This window comes from Prunus avium, chromosome 8 (assembly GCF_965620075.1).
Source record: "Prunus avium chromosome 8, drPruAviu1.hap1.1, whole genome shotgun sequence".
In the NCBI taxonomy this organism is placed as follows: Eukaryota; Viridiplantae; Streptophyta; class Magnoliopsida; order Rosales; family Rosaceae; genus Prunus; species Prunus avium.
The window spans coordinates 7,758,826-7,776,684 of NC_142291.1; the positions used below are offsets into that span (position 1 = coordinate 7,758,826).

Below are 17,859 nucleotides of genomic sequence, written 5' to 3' on the forward strand. Positions count from 1 at the left end.
TATTCATTAGTTTTTAAGTGAATAAGTTGGATAACTGGAAAAATGCCTTTGACAACCATCTTTGACAAGTTGTCAAGTGAGAACCATCTTTGACAAGTTGGAAAAATGCCTTCAGAAGTGAAATTACGAGGGCAGTTCCGGTTAAAAGAATAGTTCATGATATAAAATATTTCTTGAAAGTCTACTATCACAATCGATGTGAGGGAAACTACGAGGAGAATGCAGTAGGGGCATACCAATACAAATGTGGTAAGCAGTGCCGGTCCTGAATTTTTCAGGGCCCAGGGCAAAAGTAAAAATTAGGCCCTATATATATATATTTAAACTTAGTGATAACTCTCTTATTTTTCAACCAAGATCTAATCTGTCCATCGATTCAAACTTCAATATATTAAAATTTAGAATAAAAGGCTACAATGTATAAACAAGATAAATACTTATAACAATTCAATAAGTTCTTTTTCATCCAGCAAAATAAGTTCTTTTTCATCCACCAACAAGCAACCAACCAAAAGAAAAAAATTCTCTACATGCTGAATAGCCTAAGCAAAATAACATCAATCTATATGAAACCCTTTTGCATCCTTAGCAACCAGCAAAACAAAAATGTCTTTACATTCTCAATAGCCAAAGCAAAGTGCAGCAGCCTACTTGAATCTCTTTGCATCCTCAGCAACCAGCAAAATATCAACATCACCACCTGCAAGATAAGGTGAAAAACAACAAAATCACAACTGAAAAGGTATTATGTAAATGATTTTCTTCTTGCATTTTGAGAAGCAAAATCCTCAATGATGCTTTCAAATTCAAGCTTTTCTAACATCTCCTTTTCAATGGATAAGATTGCTAGCCCATTTAGCCTTTCTTGTGACATGGTAGACCTCAAGTAAGATTTCAATAATTTTAATTTAGAAAAGCTTCTTTCTGCAGATGCTACAGTCACAGGTACAGTCAATAGTATTCTATAGGCAATCAAAACATTTGGAAAACAATCCATATCTTTTACAAACTCTACAATTTCAAGTGTTGTGTTTACTGCTGATGGTAAAAGATATCGCAGCACCTGTAACTCTGAAAACAAATCACTTGCATCAACATCAGAAGACTCACCATTTCTTAAAGTAGTTTCAAGCTTCAGACAACAATTTTTCAATTCCTCATCACCCAATGAAGTTAACTTCTTTGAATTAAACAAGAACCCAAAAATACCATCATATGTTTGCATTTGTTCAAATCTACTCCTCAATGCAATTTTAATACTTCAAAGAATAAATAAAAAACAACATAACCTGGAATTTGAGAAACCCCCTTTGAGAAATCGCTCTCCACATAAACAAATTTGCAATCAATTAGAGCTTAAAAGAATCCCTGCAAAGAGAATATGTAATTTCATGAGTTCACAAATCTACAAATAAACAAAAAAAAATCATATTTCCCTTTTCATTTGATATATCAAATCATAAAAAAAATTACCTTCAATTGATAAAAGCCCACACTTTGGATTTTGGAATCTCCCCAATCTACCAACAGAAAAATTAATTTAGGGATTCACAACTTTGTAACTTGTAGGAGAGAGGCTTAGATGAGATGAGATGAAGGGGATTCACAACTTTGTAACTTGTAGGAGAGAGAGAGGCTTAGATGAGATGAAATGAAGGGGATTCAAAATTCTTTAGAGGAAGAGGAAGAATAAGAAGAAGAATAAGAAGCACCAGCAAAAGCGACGAACTGGAGGAGTAGAACAGATGCAACGTTCTTCTTCTTGAGGAGTGGAACAGATGTTCTTCTTGAGCAGTGGAATGGAATAGATCCAAATATTCTTCTTCTTGAAGAGTGAAACAGACCATCGTTGGTCTTTTTTTTTCTTTTCAAAATATTAAATTAGTTAATAGTTATAATAATCTAATATAATACTTACTAAAAAAAAATTTTGGGCCCCTCTGAATATTGGGCCCAGGGCAATCGCACTGTTTGCCCCTGCCCAGGGCCGGGCCTGGTGGTAAGCCTAGCATTTTCCTTCGAGAAATGCCCTATTTGTATAATAATATATCTTAACTTTGTTATTATTCAATTATTGCAGGGCATTAACAGAAAGGAAATACCAAAACTACCACCAGATCTCATGGTATTAGGATAAACCTAATTTTTGTTTTAAGTATAATTATATATTAATGTCTCCTAATGTATGTTAGTCTTCATTTTTTTGCAGAGAGAAGAGCAAATAGTATAGCCGCTCACTTCCTACATGCTCGTAGACGTTCACGAATTCTTGGTTAACAAGGGCATTGGAGTACATTAAACATTGGGGCATTTGTTAACCAGTAGTTATTATATTTTCTAATTTTCTAATAATTTACATATGTTTAAGAGATAATTTTGCTAGTCGCTGCATGTTGTATGTGGATCGTATCTCAGATGATAGATGTAGAGTACGACGTAGTAGCAGCTTGGTAAGATATAACAAAACTTAAGAATGACTTACTCATATAAACTTGTATTTTTCTTGAGATTTATGTTCAGAACAAACAATATCATAATTTGTCCCTCCATATGGGTCTAGTAACTATGTACGTAAGGATCAAGGTCTAAAATATTGAGAGTTTCGGAAATATCGGTGGTCCAAAAACACGGATATATCGATGGAAATATCGAGGAAATATCGATATCGATAAAAATTAAATAAAAATAACGGAAATTGTTAGAAAAACTTGAAAATTTTCATTCAAACTTTAGAGGATGTTTATTTAGTCCATTGTCTATTATTTTATCACAAAAAATTGGAATAAAATGCATGGCATGGTGGGTTTGAGTGATTTAAGTTAATTATGTAGTGACCTGACAAACACTGTGTCTTTAGAAAATACGTAGTAATTAGTGAAAGAAAATTAAACACACCATAATTTTTTAGTTATAATAATTTACTACAATATATTACATATGATAAGATATTTGAGCTTGACAAAAAAAAATTACTACAATACAACTCCATAATATATAACCAAATAAAATAAAATACAACTCCATAATAAAATAATAAATAACATTAAACATATGCCTAAATTTATCATTAGGGAAATTTTTTTTTTTAATGGAAATTTATCCTAGATAGTATTAGCTTGCAGAAATTTTTAATGACCATATATATATTACACGTTGTAGCTTTATTAACAAATTCGTCCACATCGTGGTGGATAAGGCTCAGTAGGTTGGTTCCCAAGAGACGGGTTCAATTCCCCTTGTGCGCAAAAGCGCCAATTCTCAACAATTTTAATCTATTTTTCAGTTTCATATCGCGATATTATCGATAAATTGACGATATTTAATATCGATATTAATCTATTCTTCCTCATCTCATTTGTTGTTTTGTTGCCCTATGCTAATGAGCATTGGCCAAACTCGCCGGTTTCTTGGTTCAAAACACCCTTATTGGATACACATCTTATGCAACAAATCTAAGTTGTCGACAGCCTTGAAAGGATGTAAGTAAGAATTTTCGCCGATATGGCGTACATCATCTTCTTGTTCAATTATGACTTTTTCTTCACCTTCTTGTTAGATATTGGAGTTCGATTTTAAGGATTGGATTTGCAAAAAGTTGTTCACTTCATCAAGAGTAATGTACGGATTTTGAAGATTTCATGTCCAAAATCCTTATAAAAAAATTTGTTATGTGTCTTCAATTGCTCATCATGTCCTCTTATTTATATACAAATAGATATCTCCCAAGATTTTAATTTAACTTCCTAAACCATGTTGGAAATTAATTCATGTATATTTCTAATCATCATAATTATATTAGGTTTTCTCATCCCTCAACTTGTAAAATCTTGCTCGTTTTATTTTCTTCTCATAACTCGTATTTTAAGGTCTCACTCCGCTATGGTGAGTAGTACACTTATGTTCTATTGGTATAACTAATTAGCGTTGGCGTTAAAATTGAAAGAGAGACAGTTTGCTCTTTGTCAATAAGTCGTTCGTATATCAATGGGTGCATCCTTTGTTCAAAAAAGTGAGAGCAAGAAGAAGACCAAGTCCTGTACTTAATGAATATTATCAAGTAAATGATGCCACATGTGCAGTGTGGCAAGTAAACGAGGCCTTGGATACTCATGTGATGCAACAAATCGAAGTTATCAGTAGCCTCGAAACGATGTCAGTAAGAATTTTCATGGGTAGGGTGTCCATCATCTTCCTATTCAACTATGACTTCTTCCTCAACTTCTTGTTAGATATTGGAATTTGATTGTAAGGACTAGATCCGCATGAAGTTGTTTACTTCCTCAAGAGTAATGGGTGAATTTTGAAGATTTCGTGTCTAAAATCCTTATAAAATATTTGATGTATGTCTTCAATTGCTCATCATGTATACAATTTAACGTCCTAAACCTTAATGCATGTTGGAAATCCAATTAAATTAAGAAATTAACTAATGCAGATTTCTAATCATCGTGATTACACTAGGTTTTATTTTCTTCTCATAAATAGGATTTTGAGGTTTTACTCTGGTATGGCGAGAGTACACCTATGTTCTATTGGTGTAACTAATTGGCAATAACGTAAAAAATTGAAAGATAGATAATTTGCTAGAAAAACAGTTTGATCTTTATGAATATGGGTACAGTCAAACAATATGGGTAGAATATTTTCAGATATATTTCATTCTCCGAAAGGAGGTATTTATAATACAGGTTACAAACCCTAGTAGGGTTTAATTAGGAAATAAGTGGAATCCTAATTACATAATATCTATACAAAAGGAAAAATAAATAAAACTCAAATAGAATAGGATATATTCTACTCGCCAACACTCCCCCTCAAGTTGGAGCAAAGACGTCACGCATGCCCAACTTGTCAAGCGAGTTGAGAAAGATACTTGTAGAAACAGCTTTCGTAAGAACATCAGCTAACTGATACTCTGAACGGATGAAGGGGAAGGACACAATCTCCGCATCCAACTTTTCTTTAATGAAATTTCGATCAACCTCCACATGTTTTGTACGGTCATGTTGTACAGGATTATGAGCAATTGCAATCGCAGCCGTATTGTCACAATATAAATCCATGGGTTTATTAGGCCCAAAACCAAGGTCTTTCAACAATCTCCTCAACCATAGTAACTCAGATACACCATGGGCCATTCCCCGATACTCGGCCTCAGCACTAGATCTAGACACCACCTTTTGTTTCTTGCTCCTCCACGTAACAAGATTGCCACCCACAAACAAAAAATACCCAGATGTCGAACGCCTATCTGTGGCTGAACCTGCCCAATCAGCATCTGTATACCCTTCTACATTCGTATGGCCATACTTGGAGAAAATTAACCCCTTGCCAGGAGTTACTTTCAGATACCTTAAAATACGAGTCACAGCCCCCATATGATCCACACTAGGAGAGTGCATAAACTGACTCACTATATTTACAGCATACGCAATGTCCGGACGGGTATGAGCTAAATAAATCAATTTCCCCACAAGTCGTTCATAACGTTCTTTATCAGTCGGAACTTGATCGGGATATATCCCCAACTTATGATTCTGCTCACTAGGGGTATCAATTGGTTTACAATCTAACATTCCAGTTTCTGCAAGTAAATCCAAAACATACTTTCTTTGGGATAGAAAAATACCATGTTTAGATCTGGCAACTTCAATCCCAAGAAAATACTTTAAATCACCCAATGATTTCATCTCGAACTCAGAAGCCAGATACTTCTGAAGACTCTGTATCTCCACATGATCATCTCCAGTCACAATCATATCATCAACATAAATAATTAAAGCCGTCAATTTACCTTTATGACGCTTCAGAAACAAAGTATGATCAGAGTTACTTTGCACATACCCAAACTTCTTCATGGATGCAGCAAATCTTCCAAACCACGCTCTTGGAGACTGCTTTAATCCATACAAGGATTTCCGTAGCTTGCACACCACACCCTCCTTAGAAGTCACAGGGATACCCGGTGGAGGATCCATATATATTTCTTCCTTGAGGTCACCATGGAGGAATGCATTTTTGACATCAAATTGTAGCAGCGGCCAATCACGGTTAGCAGCTAAGGATAAGAGTACGCGTACAGTGTTGAGCTTAGCTACTGGAGCAAAAGTCTCTGTGTAATCCACTCCATATGTCTGAGTATACCCTTGTGCTACCAATCTTGCCTTGTAACGGTCAATGGAACTATCAGCCTTGTGCTTCAAAGTAAACACCCATCTGCACCCAACTGCCTTTTTTCCTTTTGGTAAAGGAACTAACTCCCAAGTAGCATTCTTGTTCAAGGCTTCCATCTCAACATGCATTGCATCTACCCAGTTTTGATCAGAAAGAGCATCCTGCAACTTAGTTGGCACACATACACTAGATAATTGACACAAATATGATGCATATGACTTAGATAAACGATGAGTTGACATATAATGGTTAATGGGATATTTAGACTTGGCATGTATATCAGGAGAATATTGCACTTTAGGTTTCCCACGGGTAGTACGTGAGGGCAAAGAATAGGTAGGCACATCACTAGAAAGTATCTCATTATCACAACTTGATTGAGGCAATGGCTGGGCAGAGGGGGGTCTATTATCAATTTCATCTGTACGAGAGTCGCCAATATCACTGTTATGTCCTTCTGAGAGAGGCTCGAAAACACCAACAATTTCGTCTGGCGACCGGTCGTGGCTTTCCTCGCGACCGGTCGCGTCACTCGTATCGGTACTGTTGTCGCTCGTCAACGCGAGCGACCGGTCACTTCCTATGTGCGACCGGTCGTTTTCATCACAGAGTCGTTGGCGACCGGTCGCGTCTTCCCTGCGACCGGTCGCTTCCTGTTCGCCAGAAATTCCTTCTTCAGGTCCAAAAACTTCCATATTTTCCACTCCGAAACTCTTCAATTCACTCCCCCTCTCCCCCTGAATTGAAGAAGAGGGAGAGACATAGTAGGGTACTTCTTCATGAAAAATAACATCCAAAGTGACATGTACCTTCTGAGTAGGCGGGTGATAACACTTATAACCCTTCTGAGTAGTAGAATAACCAATGAAGACGCAGCGGAGAGCACAAGGATCAAGTTTACTCCGTTGATGGGAGTAGACATGAACATACGCAACACACCCAAACACCTTCGGAGTTAACTTAGAGACCGAAACCGGAGGAGTAAGAGCACACAACATATCAAGTGGAGTCTTGAAATCAAGAACCCGACTAGGAGTACGGTTAATCAAGTAGGCCGCGGCCAAGACACCATGTCCCCAAAGATGATGAGGAACAGACATATCCAACATAAGAGAGCGGGCAACTTCAAGTAACTGACGATTCTTCCTTTCAGACACGCCATTCTGTTGAGGAGTGAATGGAGTGGTAGTTTGGTGAATGATACCGTGATCACGAAAGAACTGATTCAATGTATGATTCACATATTCACCGCCATTATCGGTCCGAAAAACTTTAACATGAGCATGAAACTGAGTAGACACCTGTTCGGTTCATTTTTACACATGATTTTTCATGTTATTCACCCACTATTTTGAGTTAGTTCTTGACATTTTATAGCTTTTTACTTCCTTTTTGTGTTTTCTTAGATTTTACCTTGGTTGGAATGAAAATGAGCTAAAAGTGCATTATTGGTTATAAATTCTGTTTTTGTTCATTTTCGTAGGTCAACTTCTTGGCCTGGGATCAACATGCTCTGGTGCTCGGATGAGGTCATGATATTCATGAGACTTGTTCCAATGGATGTTAACTACAACATATCCAAATTTGAGCTCCATTGGACAAGTATTGCCTATCCATCCAATCCAACATGTTACCACAGCTCTGGAAATCCGGAATTGTCCAGCTTTTACCTCCATTGTGTCACTTGATTCTTCTTGTTACCATAACACTTGGTAACAAGAATTCACCTTAGTAAAAGAGATATTTTCTGAGGGATAGAGCATATTTTCTAGGACAAAACTTCATAATGGCAAGGGGACAATGGGCAAAAGCTTTAGAGAAAGAATAAGTTTTATATTAAAAGTGAGCTGGAAAGAAGGGGCAGAAGTCAAAAGGGATTGCAATCAGATTTGGGGGTATCATTCAGTTTTGGGAGAAAGAGAGAGGGGCTGGTACGTGGAGTCTTTGAGCAGATTTTGGGGAGAGCTTGAAGGAAGGAGAACGAGGTGCAGCCAAGGAAGAAAGGAGAAGACTTCCACCATTGAAGACTTCAAGCTTTCATCATTTCCAAATCTGTAAACTCTTTCTAGTTATATTTCGAATTTGTGTTTGAAATGATTATGAGGAACTAAACTCCATAGCTAGGGCTTAGGTTGAAGCCCTAAACATGATTACCTTATTGTTTTGATGCTTGAGTGTATGAATTTCTAGATATTGTTGATGAATTCCAATTCACCAAATTAATCTATCCTTGATGTATGTTCTTCTTTGATTGATCACCTTTGAAAGCATGCTTCTTGAGATTGTTGGGATTATGTGTATCCTCATGTTATCCTAAGCAATAAATGGATGAAGTAAGAATCATCCATGTGAATTGGTTTCTTGAATACCTAATGTAAACACCATGCTATTAGGATTCTTGTGATGTTCATATTCTCTTTGAACTTAATGGGTTCTCCTTGTAATTGAATCGAAGTACGAACCATACCTAGGTTCGGTTATGGGGAGGGCACAAGTATTGTAGCACGAACCATGCACTTTACGTATATTAGAGAGAATCAATGCGTCTTGAGCCACGACCAATGGTCTTGATTGCGAACATCTTCATCAACACGTTTAGAGTTCATCACTTGAGTATTCATGAACTTGGGTAGAATTGTTTAGGGTGGATTCCGAAACCCTAGTGTTTGTTACATCTTGATTTCACTCTTTGATAATCCATCTCTGCCATTCTCATTTAAATTTCAAAGTCCATTTACTTTCATGCAATAGAAATAGGTCACTTCAAACAAATCAAACCCCCCCCCCCCCCAATGTGTGTGTGAGTTGTGTGTTTGACACGTTACGTGTCTTTGTTACTAAATTTTATCTGTTTCCGTAATTGTTTTGGACTTTTGGTTCACGTTGTGTTCTTCCATTTTCTGTGCTGAATCCAACCATATAAAGAACGTGAATTTTGGACATACGGTTGGAAAGTTATAGGCAAAACACTGGACAGAGGTCGAAACTGGAAAAACAGAGAAAACGACTCTGCCCAAGAACGACCGGTCGCTCAGCACACAATTCTGAAGTTTCGACTCTGTACTAAAACGACCGGTCGCTTTTACCTCACGACCGGTACCCAGACAAAAACGACCGGTCGCTCTTAACTAACGACCGGTCGCTGTTCACTGTTCACAGCACATTTTTTTTTTTTTTTTTGTTTGTTTCTTTTACGTTTCTTTTACATTTCTTTTAGTTTCAAATTTACATTTGTGCATTGTGGTGTGTTAGTTAAGTGTTCTCTTTGTACTCGAATTAGAACTTATAGGCAACTGACAAGTTCTTCGTGGGATCGACCCCGTACTTACATAATCTATACTTCGATAGATTCGTGCACTTGCGGGTATTTTTAATTGGTTGTTTGCACATTAAATTGTCCTTTTAGGAATGCAACAACACCATGTCACAAAAATCAGGGAGAACAGAGGCAACATCATGTTTATTCTTCATCAAATACACTCATGTTAAGCGAGTGCAGTCATCAATAAACGTAACAAACCAACGGAAACCATTTGAAGTCACACGAGCAGGACCCCATACATCAGAATGGACTAACTCAAAAGGCAAGGCAGCTTTATTATTACTTAAGTGGAAAACAGTACGGTGACTCTTGGCCATTACACAAGTCTCACATTTGAAGCTAGACTCATCACAGGAGCGGAATAAAGATGGAAACAGACGCTTAAGGTAGCCAAATGACGGGTGTCCCAAGCGACGATGCCATAACCAAATTTGCTGTTTGTCTTTGACACTGCAACGTTGAACAGTATTAACGACACAATCACGAACTGGTGCAGAAGGTAATGTCAAATAATACAACCCCCCTATCCGTTTACCATGCCCAATCACCTCGTGAGTCTTGAGATCCTGAAAAGAGCAATGGGTAGGATAGAAAGTAGCAGAAGCATTAAGTGTATCAAGTAAGCGACCAACAGATAACAAGTTACAATGGATATTGGGAACTAATAACGCACGAGACAAGGACAGAGTTGGGGTGAGAGAAATGGTGCCCTCACCAGTAATTGGAGAGGGCAAACCATTAGCACTAGTTATATATGGGTCACGTGTGTTACTAGACAACTCATAAAAAAATTTAGCATTATAAGTCATATGATCAGAAGCACCAGTGTCAATTATCCAAGTATTAGAGCCAGTACCTGGAATAGAGTCAGAAACACGCAAATTTGCAGAAGCAGCAGCAGCACCAACAATGGAATTATCACCCATGATTGTAGCAGAAACTCAACAAATCACGCAGGGTATACAACAGATCACAGCACAGACACAAATATGGCAGATGCACGAAGACAACAGAGGCACAAACACAGTAGAGGCAGATGCACAAACACAATAGAGGCACAAACACGACTGAGCACACAGCGGAACACGGCAAAGGCACAGACACAAGAACCCTAAAAGAAATTAGGGCACACAGTAGAACACGGGTGGGCACAACACACACAGGTCACTAGAAAGTCGGCTCTGATACCAAGTCAAACAATATGGGTAGAATATTTTCAGATATATTTCATTCTCCGAAAGGAGGTATTTATAATACAGGTTACAAACCCTAGTAGGGTTTAATTAGGAAATAAGTGGAATCCGAATTACATAATATCTATACAAAAGGAAAAATAAATAAAACCCAAATAGAATAGGATATATTCTACTCGCCAACAGGTACACCATTTGTTTACCAAAGCGAGAGTGAGAAAGGAGAACAAGCCGTGGAACTTGATGAATATCAATAAGTAAATGATGCCACATGTGTAGTGTGGCAAAAGAGACATTGTCAACAATCTTTCACAAGGCTTTGGATACACATATGATGCAACAAGCGGAAGTTACCGGCATCATCTTCATGTTCAACTATGACTTATTCTTCAACTTCTTTTTACATATTGGATTTTGATTGTAGGGACTGGATCTGCAAGAAGTTGTTCACTTCATCAAGATAGTAGTATGGATTTTTCTTTAAGGCAAGGGGATGAGAAGTCTAATAGAACTCTTCGTTCTTGAAATCAAAATAAAGTATATGTTCCGACTACCCGTCTTCGTTGTCATCTCCATTAACCATCAATGCATGTCTCTATGTAAATATTGCCACATTGTAGGATGGATAGCAAAGGGTAGCTTAGGGTAATTCATTCCATGAGCTTGTCCTCTTTCTTATTCTTTTTATTCCCTTTCTTTCTTCTTCTTATTCTCTCTCATTTTTTCTTCTCTTCTCTCCCTCCCCATCACTTTCTTTCTCCCCTGGCCCCTTATGTCCTAACGTGTGTCCGCCACTTGTCATTTGGGTTGTTGAACTTTATGCTTGTGGTTTTTGCAGCAAGAGAGTTGAAGAAGCATTTGAAGAGGCTCAGTGCCCCGAAGCATTGCTTGACAAACTTGGCGGTGCCTTTGTAAGTTGAAGATCTTATCGTTGTCTTCCTTTTTATGTTGATGCTTGTGCATGCATCCTTCTTATTTCCCATTGGCAAATAGGTTTGTTTTCCTGTTGTTTCACAGAAAGTCTTATTGTTTCAGGGAAAGTGTGAAAAAAAAAAGAGTAGACTTTGGAAAGAAATTAAAAACTAGGAGGGATGCCACCATTAATTCAATTGCTGAAAAATGATGTTGTGTGGAAGGACAATCGTATTGTGCCTAAGTATCGCAGAATCATTAGGTGAGTATGATTTTACCTTCTTTTTTTCCTTATGGTTCATATACATGTATTTTAGAATAATTTGTTCCTTTTTTGTCTTATTTTTTTGGGTCAAAACGCTAGCCAAAATATCAAACATCCACGGATAACTCCTGTTCTTGTTGGGAAATCATATATTCCTTTGGTAAATAAATTTGTTTTCCTATTGTTCCAGGGAAAGTCCTATTGTTTTCCTACTGTTTCAAGGAAAGTCGTATGGCAATATAAAATAATCCTTTGTGGGTGAAAGAAAATCGTAACTTTGAGGGTGAAAAAGAAAGAAATTAAAAACTAGGAGGGATACCACCATTAATTCACTTGGTAAATAATGATGTTGTGTGGAATGAAGACAATCGTATTGTGCCTCATACTTGATTTTACCTTCTTCTTTTTATCCTTATGGTTCATATATGTGTATATATCTATGTATAAAATTCTAAAAGTTATTAACGTGCCATAAATCTTTATTTTTTATTTTTTAAAGGGACATTATTAAGCTATTTGCCGAGTGGGAAATATGCATGCCTTATTGCTTTTTGGATATTCAACACATCAATATCATTAATTATATTGAATTTAGATTCCCACATAGAATTTCATTATCATCCACTCGATCATTAATGACTAGCATAACCTTCCATTCTCTATATCATGACTAGTATAGCCAAACAAGTTGCGGAAAACAAAATTGTGCTCATAAGACCCTTGTATGAACTTGAATTCGGAAACAATTGCATGTTTATTTTTTGTCAGTAACTTCGTTGTCATCGTATTTCAATACGTGCATTCTTTGTTCAAAAAAGTGAAAGAGAGAAAGAAGAACAAGTTGTGGTACTTGATGAATATATTCAAGTAAACGATGCCGCATGTATAGTTTGCCAAAAAAGACGTCATCAACTATCTTTAACAAGTTGTGGTACTTGATGAATAGCATCAAGTAACAAGTTGTGATACACATATGATGCAACAAACAGAAGTTACGAGCATCCTCGAAAGGATTTCGGTAAGAATTTACGTGGGTAGGGCGTCCATCATATTCCTTTTCAACTATGACTTCTTTAACTTCTTTTTGGATATTGGAGTTTGATTATAGGGACTGGATCCGCATGAAGTTTTACATTTCATCAAGAGTACTGTATGAATTTTTCTTTAAGGCAAGTTTATGAGGAGTCCAATAGAACTCCTCGTTCTTTATATAAAAAAAAAAAGTATATGTTCCGACGACCCATGTTCGTTGTCATCTCCAATAACTAGCCAATGCATGTCTCTATGTGTAGATGTTGCCACATTGCAGGATGGATAGCAAGAAGTAGCGTAAGGTAACTTTTGCCATGAGCTAGTCCTCAATACAATAACTTCCATAGTCATCACGTGGTTCTAATAGTTCTTCTTTAGATGGCAGGAGACATGAACAATCTTGTAAGTGTTGGTCATATATCAAATCTCATGTCGTAAGTATCACTATTGCAAAGAGTATTGCTCGAAACTTGGAGGTCACTCATTGTTGTGAGCATTATAACTTCTCCCTTGAAAGGATTCACCAACAAGTATAACTTTCCATTCTTCATATCACGACTAGTAAAGCCAAACAAGTTGCATAAATCAAAATCGTGCTCATTAGAACCCTGTATGGACTTGAATTCAGAAACAATTATATGTTTTCTTTTTGTTGGTAAGTCGTTGCCATCGTATTTCAATAAGTGCATCATTAGTTCACCGAAGGGAGTGCGATAAAGAATAACAAGTCGAGGTACTTGATCATCATCATCATCATGAAATAAACGACGTCGTATGTGCAATGTGGCAAAAGAGACGTCGTCAACCATCTTTAACAAGGCCTTGGATACACATATGATTCAACAAACCGAAGTTACTAGCATCCCCTGAACCCCTAAACCCGTTGCAACACCCCCAACCCCAAGCGTACCAACTGTATAAACAGCCTTGCTTGTGCCTACAACGGCATTGATGGTTCCATACACATTTTTGAATTTATCAAAAGTGATTTGAGGTGTTGCTGGTGGTTTGGTGAAGACCTTTCGGAAAAAAACGCGGAAAAATGAAGCCATATTGCTGGGGAAAAGCGACTTGACAAGACGAGTTACACTGTTCTCTCTTTCCCTCTCTCTCTCTCTCTATATATAGGGTTATTTGGACATATGGAAAAAAATTGATATTTTAATTATAAGTTTTAATTATAGTTTTATTTTCACCTAATATTTTAAATCAAACTTAACTAAGTCCTCTTGATGTTAATATGTTATGCAGATGTTGGGTCGTGGAGGAAGACCTCAGTATGACTCTGATGGAGAAGGGATAATCATTACAAAATGCCATAGCAAGCCACCATTACAAGGTGCGTTAATTTTATATACTATTTTACTGTCATATTTTGGATGGAGACATTATTTTTACTGTTTTGTGCCTAGTAATATACTGTGAAAACTGAAGCCATATTTTTACTGTTTTTACGTTTTGTGCTCAGGCTATTACATTTTCTTCTATACTTTTGTTTTGTTAAAAAATAATTCAGTATAGTTGGGAAGAGAGAAGAGAGGGAATTTGGGGAGGGCAACAGATAATGTGAAAACTGAAAAATTGGTTAAGGTTTTTAATATTTTAATTAATGAAAATTATAAGAATTGGTTGATCAAGTAGTAAGTTGATTTAGGGTTGTGAGAGAGAGAGAGAGAGAGAGAGAGAGAGAGAGAGAGAGAGAAATTTAATCAAGTAGTAAATGGGGCGTCGGACATCACGTATAAGGCACATCACCCCCTCTCCGTTAGTCGATGTGGGATGTTACACGGTGGCAGCGTGGTGGTGGTGGTGTTGGTAGTGGAGGTGGTGATTGTGGTGGTGATGGTGGCGAAGAAGGAGAGGGATGTGGTGGTGGTGGTGGTGGTGGCGATGGCGATGGCGGTCGGTGGTAGTGGTGTTGGTAGTGGAGGTGGAAGTGGTGGTTGTAGCGGTGATGGTGGCGAAGAAGGAGAGGGATATGGTGGTGGTGGTGGCGGTGGCGGTTGGTGGTGGTAATGGTGGCGGAGGGCGGAGGTGGTGGTGTTAATGAAAGTTGCGGTACTGGTTGTGGTATAGGTGGTGGGGATGGTGGTTGTGGAGGTGATGGTGGTGGAGGTTGAGGATGAGATGGTAGTGGTGGTGGTGGAGGTTGAGGAGAAGGTGGTGGTTGTGGTGGTGATGGTGGCGGAGAAGGAGGTGGTGGTGATGATGAAGGTTGAGGTAGTGGTTGTGGTTGCGGTGGTAGGGATGGGAATTGTGGAGGTGACGGTGGTGGAGGTAGATGTGCAGAGGTAGTGAAGGTGGTGTTGGTTGAGGAGAAGGTGGTGGTTGTGGTGGTGATGGGGGCGGAGAAGGAGGTGGTGGTGGAGGTGGCGATCAATGGTGGTGATGGAGATGGTGAAGTTGGATGTAGAGGTGGTGTCTTTAAAAAAACAAAAATTAGCTAGCTTTTTTATTTTATTTTTTAAAATGCATATAGGTACTACTACAATATTGAGCAATAGTAGCCATTTTCTTTCTAAGTATTTAGCCAACTAAGCAACTAAAATTGGTGGCTAAAGGCCTTAGCAACTAAACAGTTATCAATAGCTACCATTGTTTTAGGTAGCATGGTTTAGTTGCTTAATCTTTTCACACCAATCATTAATTTCATTCACTTTAGTTGGATATATTAAACACCATTAGAGAATGCATTGGTTGTTAAGTTGGAAAGCCAATTGTGTATTTGCCCCACAACTTTTTACACCTTAAATATCAATTAATTAAATATAAATATTCAAATAATACATGAAAGTATAGCCGCACGGCTAATGCAAATCGTCTCCAAGTACTAGTAATACATAGCCCTAATAAAACCTACATATAGTACTCCTAATCCAAGGTTAGAAGTCTCCACCATTATATCCATGTAAATACATCACAATGAGAAAGAAAAAGAAAAATTAGAAACTTCCTTTTAATTTTCAACATGTTAGAATAGAATTCTCAACAACTTATCACCATTAGACAAGAAAAAGAAAAGTTAATGCAGAAACAGAAAGAACAAAGACATGAATAGAAAAATAAACTATAACTGAAAAGGGAGGAAAAATATTAAAGATAGACAAAGATAGAGAAAGAAAAGTGAGAACAAGGAAGGATAAGGGTAATCCCACCCTTCTTATTAGGGAGCAACTCTAACAGACCCAACGTTAACAAAATAGCAGACCCAACACTAACACATAACAGAATAAGCAAATCAGTAATATGTTAGAAGTGTACACTTCATTAATTACAACACTAACACTAACACTGACAATACTAGTCAAATTCAAAAAATAATGGCATTAGCTGCACCTGAAATCTTCATGGCACTAACACTAACAATATTAGTCAAATTCAAAAAATAGTGCAACCCTCTTTAACCGTTGCTCGTCTTCCTAATCAAAATTGAAATTCACAGTGTTGTAAGAAAAATAACCATGTCAGTAACCATATGAACCAATAGTGTGTAACATGAAATTTGAGATAAATATATTCTAAAATGTGAGCATGTACATTTCACTTCAGTTAGGGAAAAACAGAACCTCCACTTTCTTTTTGCCCCTAGCCTGATCTATCATGCCTTTGCTGGCTCATAAAGCATCCTTCTCAGCTTGACTAAATTTTCATTTTTCCATCTCACTTGAAGTCCTGGTAATAACTAGTTTCATAAGCAAGGAGTAAAAAAATTTATCTCATAGTTCTCAACATACTAAAAAATCTCACTTTGCAGACGAGCTCTTCCTCTAAGACCGCCATTGAAGATAGCTTTGAGAATTCTAAAGCTAGGGTTTTATTTGTACTTGGGCAGAGGAAGAAAGGGAAGTGAGAGAGAAGGGGGTGGAAACTGGCTATATTTCTTTAGATTCAGTTCTCAATTGGACTTAAAACCTAGTATTAAGTGACTACGGCAAAAGTTGATGCCAGCTAGCTCATTATTTCCCTAAAGTCTTTTTTATTTATTTTTGTTTCCAAAAACAACACAGAAAAATAGAGGAAAAGTCTCTCACATCCACATCCACTTAATATTCATTAGTTTTTAAGTGAATTTGTTAGTGAATAAGTTGGATAATTGATATAGCCATGTTTTCAGCCCTTTAGATCTATTGGTTACATGAAAAGAAACTAATCAATGGTCTCAATTGCAACCTATGTGTTATTTTCATTGACTGCAGATTCCGTTTGAAGCAACTAAAATATCATCCATTCCTCTTATCGTCCGCTGAAAGATCATCTCTTATATGGCATGCACAAATACATCTCAAGACGGAAGAACCAATATTTTCCAGAAATGCCATAGCTCATGTTAATGATCATGTCAAGGCACACTTCTTCAAGGAAAATAAGGTATACACTATACTTATTGAAGTGCAATTTTTTTAGGGAGCTGATTTTCCCACTCCCCTTTTCTCCACTTGCACTCCCTTTTGCTTTTTAATGATTTTTCATCAATTTTTTCTTTTTTGTTCTTTCTCTTTCCTATTCTACCCTTATCCTAAATTAATGTTTTGATAATTAAAATTAAGAAAAGTTAACAGAAAATAAAACCAAAAAAATAAAAAAGAAGTCAGAGCATCTTCTTCTATTTTGATACCTAAACCCTCTTCTTCTCCTTCATCGTGTCTTTCCCACTTCTCAGAGCCAGTCATGGAATAGAACAATCCTTCTCCTACCCAAGGCAAATACTCTTAATTATTGGCGAAAGGTTAGCTATGGATGAAGAACAAAAATTAGAGTCTGAGTTGCAGATGATTTTAGACATGGTGGGCAACAGTGATTTGAGTTGAATGCCAGAATTTAGTAATCCTTCACATTCTCAAGATATTGTGCATGGTACGTTTTATTTCTTACTTAATCTAACTTTATTGATTATTAGCAGTGAATTAGCATATTGGTTTTATGTATGTGTGTGTATCTTTATGTTTAACATTTTCATAACG

At 37.1% G+C, this 17,859-nt stretch overlaps 1 long non-coding RNA gene across 1 annotated transcript; it reads right to left on the reverse strand.

Moving 5' to 3' along the window:
• Positions 1-365: 365 nt before the first annotated feature.
• LOC148291262 (uncharacterized) lies at positions 366-1,684 on the reverse strand. Its single transcript, XR_015826502.1, has 3 exons — positions 1,474-1,684; positions 1,290-1,368; positions 366-700 (listed from the first exon to the last, which is right to left on the reverse strand). It is a non-coding gene; the product is annotated as an uncharacterized LOC148291262 (long non-coding RNA).
• Between the last annotated feature and the right edge of the window lie 16,175 nt (positions 1,685-17,859).